Source organism: Pseudorca crassidens, chromosome 20 (genome assembly GCF_039906515.1).
Source record: "Pseudorca crassidens isolate mPseCra1 chromosome 20, mPseCra1.hap1, whole genome shotgun sequence".
NCBI lineage: Eukaryota > Metazoa > Chordata > Mammalia > Artiodactyla > Delphinidae > Pseudorca > Pseudorca crassidens.
This window is the reverse complement of record NC_090315.1, coordinates 52151478-52164250: the sequence shown is the minus strand read 5'-3', so window position 1 is coordinate 52164250 and position 12773 is coordinate 52151478.

Sequence of the window (12773 nt, the reverse complement as noted above, 5' to 3'; positions counted from 1 at the left end):
ACTGTGTCCCCCTTTGCCTGGCAAAGCAATAAAGCTCTTCTTTTCTACTTCACCCCAAACTCTGTCTCCGAGATTTGCTATGGCACCAGATGCTCTGAAAGCTTATCCTTTCATAAGAGACGTTGACACTTACAGGGGACATCTCTATTTGTAAAAGTTACAGACCCCTCTCTGTACCAAGAAGAGAAGGCTGACTCTAAAGCTCCAGAAACTCTTATCAGTGGAGAAGGCGATGACTTAAATCTGCACAACTTCACCTCTGTTTACCGTGCTTTTCCTGGTCCCCTCCAATAAGTGGCCTCCCCCTCCCCCAACAGCTTTTGTCTTTAGCTGGAGATGGTACTTAAGGCCGTGACTTGGGCCATTTAGAGGAGTTACTCAGTTTATCTCCCATGTATACAGGAGGTATACATGTTATTAAACTTCTCCTTGTTTTTCTCCTGTTAATCTGTCTTTTATTACAGGGGGTGTCTCAGCCAGAACCTCCAAGGGTAGAGGAAAGATGATCCTTCCTGCCCCACAAATGCGTACTGTTTTATGTTTGCTACTGTTAACTGTGTAAGTCTCCTCCCTCAAGTGAGTCTGTAAGTTCCTTGAGAGCAGAACGTGTGGCTAAAACACCTTCTGTTATTTTCCCAATGACTAATAATGTGCCAGGGATGTGGCAGAGTCTCAACAAATGCAAGTCGAATCACGGAACTTCAAAGAATTAAGTCAAATGGACTGTGATCTTTACTCACTACCAGATTGTAAAAACAACAAGCTCAAATGGAGTTGCTTATGCTAAGCTCCACACTAGTTAGGTAACGTCCTAGGTAAGTGTGGGACTCGAGGGACATTGTTCCAGCTAATGATTAAGAACTCTCCAGACAATAGGGGCTTCTTAGACAATGGGTGAATTTCCAGGATGTCCGGCCCCCTTCCGAGAAGGAGGGAGATAACAAAATGTAAAGAAGGTGTCTGTCAAAGACCAATCAGGCAGCTGGGGAGAAGGAGGGAGATAACAAAATGTAAAAAAGGTGTCTGTCAAAGACCAATCAGGCAGCTGGGGACAAGTTCCCTCTCTGGTCCGAGCCTAAGCCGGGACCAATCAGCAGGAGAACACAACCAAATCTATAATTTACATACGGGGAAGTGGGAACCTATAAAACTGACATATTCGCGCCCAAAAGGGTTTCTTCTTCGACCTCCTGCATGAGGACCAAGGAACCCCGGTGCACCGGCCTTCAATAAACCTCTTGCGTTTTGCATCGACTTCCGACTCTTGTTGTTTCCTGGGCGAGTCGAAACTCCTAGGAGACCGCGCAGGTCTAACATTTGGGGGCTCGTCCGGGATTCCACTCGCCCCGGACCACAAGAACATCGGGAGTTGGAGGTACCAGGTAAGCTCGAGCTTGATTGTCTGTTTGTCCCTTGTTCTTTGTGGGCCATTATCGGAGGAAAGCCGTAAGAATCGGCTTATTATGGAATCTGTATCGGACCTCTGGCTAGGCAGACGTGCTAATAGCCGGCGTCCATGAGCCCTAGGGGACGCCCTGGTGGCTCATCTGGAAGGAGAGGCAAACTCTGTCTCCCCTTCACTCGGTTTCGGCAGTTCCCTTGGTGATAACTGCCATCTGAAGAAGTTTCGGTTTTGAAGCGAGCTCGCGGTGGCCCATGCGTATATGTGTTTCATGGAGTTTTAACTGTTTCTGTATTGTGGTCTATTCTTCTTCTCTGACGGACGACAATGGGACAAACTGTGACGACTCCTCTTTCCCTTACCCTAAGCCATTGGACCGAAGTTCGGGCCAGAGCCCATAATTTTTCGGTAGAGGTGAAGAAAGGAAAGTGGCAGACTTTGTGTGCCTCTGAATGGCCAACATTTCAGATAGGATGGCCCCCCGAAGGATCCTTTTTATTAGACAAGATTAAGCTGCTGAAGTCTAAAATATTTAATATAGATCCCCACGGACACCCAGACCAAGTACCATATGTCTTGGTCTGGGAAGATTTAATTCTCTCCCCACCTCCGTGGGTCCGGCCCTTTGTTTCCTCAACAGGTACGTCCGCGCACACATCAGCAGCGTCGGAGATATTAGCCTTAAAGAAAAACCCCAACACGGAAAAGCTACCCGACGCCCCGGATCCACCGAAGGCGATTTATCCTGACCCGCAGTCCGATTTGCTTCTTTTGGATTCCCCACCCCCTTATCCTCCGGCCCCAAATCCCCTACCACCTAGAGGACCCCCAGCTCCACTGCCCTCGGCACAAAGGGAACCATCCATGATGGAAGAAGAAAGGGGTCCCTCAGCGGGCACTAGGAGCCGGAGGGCTATCTCCCCGGACTCCACTGCCCTACCTCTTAGAGAGTATGGCCCCCCCGACGGCCAAGGGAATAGACCTCTCCAATATTGGCCCTTTTCCTCTGCAGATCTTTATAATTGGAAAATGCATAACCCAACTTTTTCCGAAAATCCACAGGCCCTTACCGCTTTAATAGAATCTCTTGTTTTCTCCCACCAGCCCACATGGGATGATTGTCAGCAGCTGCTTCAGACTCTCCTAACGACTGAGGAGAGGCAACGGGTTCTTTTAGAAGCCAGAAAAAATGTATTAGGCGCCAATGGGCAACCTACCCAGCTGCCTAATGAGATTGATGTTGGTTTCCCACTCGTCAGGCCAAACTGGGATTTCAATGCCCCGGAAGGTAGGGAGCGCCTGAAAATGTATCGCCAGGCTCTGGTGGCGGGTCTCCATGGAGCGGCCAGACGGCCCACTAATTTGGCTAAGGTAAGGGAAGTAACTCAGGGGCCCCAGGAATCGCCAACTGTGTTCCTGGAACGTTTAATGGAAGCCTTTAGACGCTTTACCCCTTATGATCCAACTTCGGAGGAACATAGGGCTACTGTAGCAATGGCTTTCATTGATCAAGCGGCCCCTGATATTAGGAAGAAATTACAGAGGCTAGATGGCTTGCAGGGATTTTCGCTTCAGGAGTTAGTAAAAGAGGCAGATAAAGTATATAACAAAAGAGAAACAGAGGAAGAGAAGGAAGAAAGAAAGCAGAAAGAGCAGGCAGCCCGTGAAAGAAGACGAGATAAGAGACAAGAGAGGAATTTAAGTAAGATACTGGCCACTGTGGTTGGAGGAAGAAATATAGGGGATAGAAATGGGCAGGAAGGGCGAATGGCAGACAGAAGGCGACCATTAGACAAGGACCAATGTGCCTACTGTAAAGAAAAAGGACATTGGGCGAGAGAATGCCCTAAGAAAAAGAATGGAGGAAGGCCAACCAGAAACAAAATCTTAACCTTGGAAGAAGAAGACTAGGAAAGTCAGGGCTCGAACCCTCTCCCCGAGCCCCGGGTAACTCTTAAAGTGGAGGGGGAACCTGTTCAATTTTTGGTAGATACCGGAGCCCAGCACTCCGTCCTTCTCCACTCAAAAGGTCCTATCTCAGCTAAAAGGTCATGGGTACAAGGAGCCACTGGGAATAAACAATATTCATGGACCACACGAAGGACAGTAGATCTTGGGATTGGACGAGTAACCCATTCATTTTTGATTATTCCGGAATGCCCCTATCCTTTGCTGGGAAGAGATTTACTCTCCAAAGTAGGGGCTCAAATCCACTTTCAGCCAGAAGGTCCCACCATAACTGATAATAAAGGAAGGTTACTTCAAATATTGACTATGAAATTAGAAGATGAATATAAATTATACGAGCAGCCTTCATCCTCACGAGTTAATGTTACAGATTGGGTAACTCGGTTCCCTCAAGCCTGGGCAGAAACTGCCGGAATGGGGATGGCCAAAAATCGGCCCCCGGTGCTAGTGGAACTCAAGGCAACTGCCACCCCAATAACAGTCCGTCAATACCCCATGAGTAGAGAAGCCAAAGACGGTATCCGTCCCCATATACAGAGGCTACTAGACTTGGGCATCTTAATAAGATGTCAATCAGCATGGAACACCCCTCTCCTGCCGGTAAAGAAACCAGGAACAAATGATTATCGGCCGGTGCAGGATCTACGAGAGGTAAACAAACGGGTGGCAGACCTCCACCCCACAGTTCCAAACCCTTACAACCTCCTGAGCACTCTTCCACCTCAACATACGTGGTATACTGTTTTGGACCTTAAAGATGCTTTTTTTTGTTTAAGACTCTCTCCCCTGAGCCAACCCTACTTTGCCTTCGAATGGAAAGATCCAACATCGGGAATGTCTGGTCAGCTGACATGGACACGGCTACCTCAGGGATTTAAGAACTCCCCGACCATCTTTGATGAAGCCCTCCATCAGGATTTGGCATTATATAGAGAATCAAATCCCCAGGTAACATTACTCCAATACGTTGATGATATTTTATTAGCTGCTGAGACCCAAGAAGATTGTATCAAGGGTACTGAAAAACTGTTAACGGAACTTGGAACCCTGGGATATAGAGCCTCAGCCAAGAAAGCACAAATATGCCAACAACAGGTCAGTTACCTGGGGTATCTATTAAAAGGGGGGCAAAGATGGCTCACGGAGAGCAGAAAGGATACGGTGGCCCAAATTCCGGCTCGCAAAAACGCCAGGCAGGTTAGAGAATTTTGGGGGACGGCCGGATTCTGTAGGCTATGGATTCCAGGGTTTGCTGAGCTGGCAGCCCCATTGTACCCCCTAACCAAAAACAGCACTCCTTTCGTTTGGGGCGATAAGGAACAACGGGCTTTTGACCAAATCAAACAAGCTTTACTTTCAGCTCCAGCCCTAGGACTGCCAGATGTAACCAAACCTTTTCATTTATATGTGGCCGAAAATAAGGGCATTGCAAAAGGAGTATTGACTCAGAAATTGGGTCCCTGGAATCGCCCAGTTGCTTATTTGTCAAAAAAATTGGACCCTGTGGCATCAGGATGGCCCACCTGTTTAAAGATAATCGCTGCAGTGGCTGTTCTAGTCAAAGATGCTGACAAACTAACTTTAGGACAAAATCTAACGATAACAGCTCCTCATGCCCTGGAAAATGTAGTCCGTCAACCACCGGATAGGTGGCTAACTAATGCCAGGATGACCCATTACCAAACCCTGTTGCTAAACTCAGATCGCATCAAGTTTGCTCCAGCCACAGGACTCAATCCAGCCACCTTGCTACCTGATCCTGACTTGGAAGGCTCCACCATCATACATGATTGTCAGGAAGTACTGGCTGCAGCACACGGCAGTAGGCCAGATCTGATGGACCTGCCCCTCCCTGATGCTGATTTCACCTGGTTCACGGATGGGAGCAGTTTCCTGGAGGAAGGTAAGCGTCGAACTGGGGCAGCCGTGGTAGACGGAAAACAAGTCATATGGGCAGCGGCGCTACCACAAGGGACCTCAGCCCAACGAGCTGAATTAATTGCCCTGACGAGGGCATTAGAGATGGCAGAGAATAAAAAAGTAAACATCTACACAGACAGTAGATATGCGTTTGCTACCGCTCATATCCACGGTGCCATTTACCAACAGAGAGGGCTACTAACTTCAGGTGGCAAAGAAATTAAAAACAAAGACGAAATCATGGCTTTGTTGACTGCACTTATGCTTCCTACTAAAGTCAGTATCATCCACTGCCCTGGACATCAAAAAGGAAATACCCCAATAATTAGGGGAAATAATATGGCTGACCAAGTGGCCCGAGAAATAGCATCGGGAGAAGTCATTCTAGGACTGTCAGATAAAGTTCCTGAAAAATCAGGCCGCGACGAAGAAATCATCCCGGCCACAACAAAAGGAACTTTGTCCCCTCAGCAAGCAGAATCCATGTTACAACAGATGCACAGATGGACACATTTGGGGACTAAAAAGATGGTAGCCTTGTTACAAAAAGCTGGGTACGAAACCCCTGGAATGACAAAATTAGCTGAACAAATTGTGCAGGAATGCGTCCCATGTCAACAGGTAAATGCTCACAAAGGGAAACTTGAAACTGGAAAGAGACTCAGGGGGGACCGCCCAGGAACTTACTGGGAGGTGGACTTTACCGAAGTGCGTCCTGGAAGGTACGGTAATAAATACCTTTTAGTTTTTGTAGACACTTTTTCAGGATGGATAGAGGCTTTCCCAACAAAGAAAGAAACAGCTGCTGTAGTAGCCAAGAAGATTTTAGAAGAAATTTTTCCTCGATTTGGAGCACCAAAGGTAATAGGGTCTGATAATGGTCCAGCCTTCGTCGCCCAGGTAAGTCAGGATGTGGCCAGATATTTGGGGACTGATTGGAAATTACATTGTGCATATAGACCCCAGAGTTCAGGTCAGGTAGAAAGAATGAATAGAACTCTAAAAGAGACCCTAACCAAATTGTCCTTGGAGACTGGCGGTACAGATTGGACGGTGCTCCTTCCTTTAGCCCTGTTCCGGGTTAGGAATACACCTTCCCGGTACCATCTTACTCCTTTTGAGGTGCTATACGGGGCCCCACCTCCCCTTCTCACCTTAGGAGAAGAAATAAAACCAGACTGTCAAAATAACACTGACTTGTATGCTAGGCTATTGGGACTCCAACTGGTCCAAAAGGAGATATGGTCCCAACTCGCCGAGGCCTACCAACCGGGAACACTGGGAGAAACTCATCCTTTCCAAGTCGGAGACTCCGTATACGTCCGTCGGCATCGAACCCAGACGTTGGAACCTCGATGGAAAGGACCATACACCGTCCTCCTAACCACCCCAACGGCCATAAAAGTGGACGGCATCGCTGCCTGGATCCATGCTTCACACGTGAAAGCTGCACCAGCGGCGGCATCATCAGGATGGCAGGCCCAAAGAACCGACAACCCGCTCAAACTCAAGCTTCTACGAACCTAAGACTTATAATTTTGGTTTTACTGCCTTTACTGACTGTAAGTGATTTTAGCCCTCACCTGCCCCAACGTCTAACTTGGCAGGTAATTTCTCAAACTGGAGATATAACCTGGTCCATTAGCCATACTGCCCCTCCCTGGACCTGGTGGCCAGACCTTTTTCCTGATGTCTGTAAACTGGCCATAGGAGCTCCCTATTGGGATCTAGAGAGTTATTATGATCAGCATAATGCTCCGTCCCAACTTCTAACTAAAGCTGATTACTCCGGAGAGGGTTGTAAAAACCAGGTCCGAAGAAGTTGGCTCAGAACCCTCTCCTTCTATGTATGCCCTGGGTTCCATCGCCCCCGATCCCTGAATTATAAATGTGGGGGAACTGAAAATTTATATTGCCAAAACTGGGGATGTGAAACCACAGGAGATACTTATTGGAGACCCACCTCAACTTGGGATTTTATTACAGTAACAGCCAACTACACTCATACTTCTTATAGGGGTCCCCGACCCGTCGCCCCCGAATGTTCAGGATGGTGCCACCCCCTCAAAATTTCCTTTAGTAATCCTGGAAAAAGAGATAAAAAATGGGTAAATGGCCACTCATGGGGCATTAGATTTTACAAGAATGGATATGATTTGGGAATATTAATGACCCTTAAGCTAAAGATTGAGACTCCTGCTCCTATATCAATAGGCCCAAATCCCGTACTTGGCCCCCCTTTGCTTCCCCCGGCCCCTTCAACTACGTCAACAAAGAATGAGACTAATGAAACCTCTGGATCCAAAGAACCCACAGTTAAGCCTGGGACTCCTCAGGATAGGATGCTTTCTTTGGTGCAGGCAGCCTTTACGGTCCTTAATGCTACAAACCCAGAGGCTACAAAATCATGTTGGCTCTGTTATGCTGCCCCTCCCCCTTATTATGATGCTATAGGATATAGTTCTAATTATACTAATGTCAGCTCCCCGGACCATTGTCGATGGAAACAGAAAGGGAACAGTAAATTAACTCTGTCTTCGGTTTCTGGAAATGGTACTTGTATAGGAACACCTCCCCAGTCCCATCGACACCTTTGTCATGATTTCAGCCTCCCTTCAGGCTCGGGATATCTTGTACCTCCCCAAGATGGATGGTGGGCATGTAACACGGGGCTAACCCCTTGTGTCTCTCTAGAGGTTCTCAACAATTCAGCTGATTTTTGTGTGCTAGTGCAATTAGTTCCTAGACTTATCTATCATTCAGATTCGTCCTTCTTAGATGAATACGAGGGAAAAACGAGAAGGAAGAGAGAGCCTGTAACCCTCACATTGGCTGTCCTTCTAGGACTAGGAATATCTGCCGGGATAGGAACAGGAACCACAGCCCTCATACAACAACCCCAGTATTATGCAAGTTTAAGACAGGCTGTAGACATCGACCTTCGAGCATTAGAAAGTTCCATAACTCAACTAAAGGAATCACTCACCTCACTTTCAGAAATGGTGTTGCAGAATAGAAGAGGCCTAGATTTGCTGTTTCTTAAAGAAGGGGGATTATGCGCCGCTCTAAAAGAAGAATGTTGCTTTTATATTGATCATTCAGGAACCATTACCAAAACCATGGATAAACTAAGGGAACGCTTAGATAAAAGGCAAAAGGAGAGAGAAAACGAAAAAGGATGGTTTCAATCATGGTTTGATAAGTCCCCCTGGTTTACCACCTTAATCTCTACTCTGTTGGGACCTCTTATTGTTTTATTGTTGATTTTAACTTTTGGACCATGTGTTCTAAATCGCTTGATAGCATTTATTAGAGAACGTATCAGTACTGTACAAGTTCTAATGTTAAGACAACAGTACCAAAGTTTACGAACAGAAGGTTGAGATTCCATGATTGGAATCAATAGTCACAAGAAAAAGGGGGGAATGTGGGACTCGAGGGACATTGTTCCAGCTAATGATTAAGAACTCTCCAGACAATAGGGGCTTCTTAGACAATGGGTGAATTTCCAGGATGTCCGGCCCCCTTCCGAGAAGGAGGGAGATAACAAAATGTAAAGAAGGTGTCTGTCAAAGACCAATCAGGCAGCTGGGGAGAAGGAGGGAGATAACAAAATGTAAAAAAGGTGTCTGTCAAAGACCAATCAGGCAGCTGGGGACAAGTTCCCTCTCTGGTCCGAGCCTAAGCCGGGACCAATCAGCAGGAGAACACAACCAAATCTATAATTTACATACGGGGAAGTGGGAACCTATAAAACTGACATATTCGCGCCCAAAAGGGTTTCTTCTTCGACCTCCTGCATGAGGACCAAGGAACCCCGGTGCACCGGCCTTCAATAAACCTCTTGCGTTTTGCATCGACTTCCGACTCTTGTTGTTTCCTGGGCGAGTCGAAACTCCTAGGAGACCGCGCAGGTCTAACATAAGCACTAGTTAGGTAACGTCCTGATAGACCCCTACTACCCCCCAAAGGAAACTGACCTTGCGATAACCAGCTTTTTTGTCTAGTGTAACTTCCTTGTCCCCGTTCCCTTCTGCCTATAAAAGTCTTTCATTTCATACAGCTCCCCGGAGCTCCTTTCTATCTGCTAGACGGGATGCTACCTGACTCAAGAATCATTACATAAAGCCAATAAGATTTTTAAATGTATTCAGTTGAATTTTTTTTAAACAGTTTAGTGGCGTTGATGGGATCTGGAGACTTCTGACAGCTTTAAGGACAAGAAGAAATGCCGGCATTGGTACCTGTGAACCTTTTGAGCTCTGTTTTGTTTTTTTTTTTTTTTCTGTCTCCAGGGGCCGTGGGTAAGTTCCTCTTAGAACTAAGCTCTGCTGTCTGTGTGTTGAGCTCCTGATCGAACTGGCATTGCAGTCCACGGTTAAGGAGTCAGTCTAGACTGACAGGTGGCTCTAACTCAGCATGAGTCCTTAGCCACTGGTTAGCGTGTGATCCTGGCCCAGGGCTTCAGCTGGCAGACAGAACCTGAGTCCCCAGCCTTTGGTTGGCCCACAGTCCCCATTTGCTGGGTTCTGCTCGTTTAGTCCGTAGTTCCACTTGGGGAACTATTGGTTGTGAGCACCTAAGGCCTTCTCTTGGCCAGTCCGCAAGACCATCTCCTGGGCTGCTGCTGGTGTGCACAGCTCTGTTTCCTTGTTAACTGTTGATTCCTTTACATGAGGTAAAGGAATAATAAATCTATTGTTAGTGGGAGTCTTGGAAGCCAAAGCCACAGAATTGGTGGGCATGGATCGAGCACATAAAAACTATCCTAGCACTTGCCACCAAACTCTAAGGCTCCTGCGCTAGAATAAGTCGGTCATGCAATAGGTTGGATTGACAGTAAGTTGCTGGCCAACCTCATGAAAATTTCCATGCCATGAGGCACAGTGTAAAACACCACACAATCACCAACTCAGTGGCACATTTCTCTTGGGTACTAATTTGTCTTAGGAGAGACTTAATAAGTCTTAGCTAAAGAAACAGGGTCCTCAAGTTTCAAAGAATTGAGCATGCCAGTGTCTGGCACAACCGCATTCTTTTCTATCTAAGAACTGTGGTCCTGGAAGCTGTAGATATTTATCAAAATGGCAGAATCTTACTGAGACAACCTAGGATTATAATTACCGTTATAGGGAATGTTCTCACTACACAAGATCTTTCATCTAAAAAGGACAATTGAAAGGAATGGGTGCCAAACCAAACCAACAGTATGGGATACCTGCTTCAACTGGCACGCAGAAAGCTCCAAAAGCGTCAGTGCTCCAAAGCAGCTTCACTGAAAGTTTCACCGCAAAAGGCTAAAAAAACCTAAAGACACAAGAGGTACCTACAAGACTCAGACTTACATGACTCCTGCTACACTCCTCTATCCTCCTTTCCCTGAATATTCAGAGTCTACGAATCCTCTATCTGAATTGCTTTTCCACTTTGAAGAAACTACAAGACGATAAACAAAAGTCCAAGTCGGTGGCCTTACTAAGTGGCTGAGCTAGTGGCCTAACAGGCAAGCCCATATCTACCCTCCCATATGAGCTGCTCAGAGTTTAAGGGACTCCAAGGGAGTCCCTGGTAAACTGTTACCAGAGGGGGAAATAAAATTAAAATTAATGGAAAACCTTGCCAAATTCTGGAAGCTATAGTCTACTTTAAACCCCACTGAGCTAAATGTATGCAAAGGAAAAACAAACAAACAACAACAAATATTCCAGAGACAAAGCTCTAGATCTATAACATGGCAATCTTTTGATTTCCATCGTGGGTGAAGATCCTCTCGCTGATATAAAGAAGCAACTTAAAGATAAGCAGTTAGAATGGGCAGGACGGGGAGCTTTTGAACTCAGCAGGTTGCAACCCAATTCTTTGAGAAATTAAAAACAACTTTCCTTGTCTTACAAACTGAGTCTTTACAATAACAGAAATGCAGCTCTGAAAGCAATTCAATGCCCACCTATCCTGTTCCCAAACCTCCCCTATTCATCTCAAAGTCTTGTAGATATTGTAAAATTCTGGCCTTAGGGGGGAAAAGTCCTTCTTGGAGGAACATGCGTTCTTTCTCTGTGCCTTTGAGTTGTAAATGTTCTACCAAGTTTCTCCAAGCACTCTTATCTAGGCCATCTCTTTGAAATGCAAACTTCAGGAAGGTAATTCTTATCAGAAGGGTAAAAAAGAGGGGGAAGGCTATTTGGAAATTAAGCAAGTGAAAAATCTTAAGTTTCTGTTCCACATATATCAGTAAAAAGCTTTAGCCATCTGAGCAGAAAATTCATTCCCTCTGCCAGAAACAATTTAGAACCAACTTCTTTTTTTTTATAAACTAGTGGTTTTTGCATTATTGTACCTGTCTCATGGCTAAAATTTTAAAACAAAAGCTGTAAGATATCTGTTTTCATTTGTCTCTGTGTTTATGTATGTTATAAAATCTGTGATTTTTTTTGCACCTCTGTATGGTATTACTAAAATTAACTTGTAAAGAGCTCCATTTAATTGGCTGAAAGACAAACAAGCATTTATAAAAGAAATCAAGTATGCCCTCAGAAATATAGAAACTAAGCCAAATGTTTTAGAAGTTCACATGATCTAGGATAATCTTCAGTAAATAAAAGCTAGTTTGTTGATTGAATTAAAACATGCATGTCTTTAGAATTATCAGCATTAAATACAATACTTTTATTCTACCTAGGTTTACTAAAAGTCAAATAAGTGGAACTGAAATGGAGCAAGACACTGTGAGGCCCTCCCTGGTACAAATCTTTTCTATGTGCCCTGTTTCTTATTTGCAGGAAAAAGGCTTCAGCCTCCTTGTCCTTTCCCGAGTTCCAAAGGGCAGATTCAAACAGTTGCTAGTCAGGGATGTGAGGGAGTGCAGAAACAAGGGAAGAGCAGTCAAGAAACAACAGTGCAGGGCTTCCCTGGTGGCGCAGCGGTTGAGAGTCCGCCTGCCGATGCAGGGGACACGGGTTCGTGCCCCGGTCCGGGAAGATCCCACATGCCGCGGAGAGGCTGGGCCCGTGAGCCATGGCCGCTGAGCCTGCGAGTCCGGAGCCTGTGCTCCGCAACGGGAGAGGCCACAACAGTGAGAGGCCCGAGTACCGCAAAAAAAAAAAAAAAAAAGTAAAAAATAATAATAAAAAAAGTTAAAAAAAAAAATGAAACAACTGTGTATGAAAAGTAGATAAGGAAAGTAAAATGACTGATTGTTCCAGAATGAGAAAGAGGAAAAAAACCTTAAAGGAATTAGGAAAGCTTCACAGAGGCAGTGACATCTCAGCTGAGATCTAAACAACTATAGAGGACAATGAGGTAAGAAATGGGGAGAACGTTGTCCACTCAGAGCCAAAAATATACACAGAGGATGGAGAGTGTTGAGCAGCTAACAAGGTAAATCCATGCTGTAAGGTTTAGAATGTAAAGGGGAAGAGAAAATGGGGAGAAATGAGCATGGAGAATTAAGCAGAGGCCCTTGTGAACCACTGGAAACCAGGTA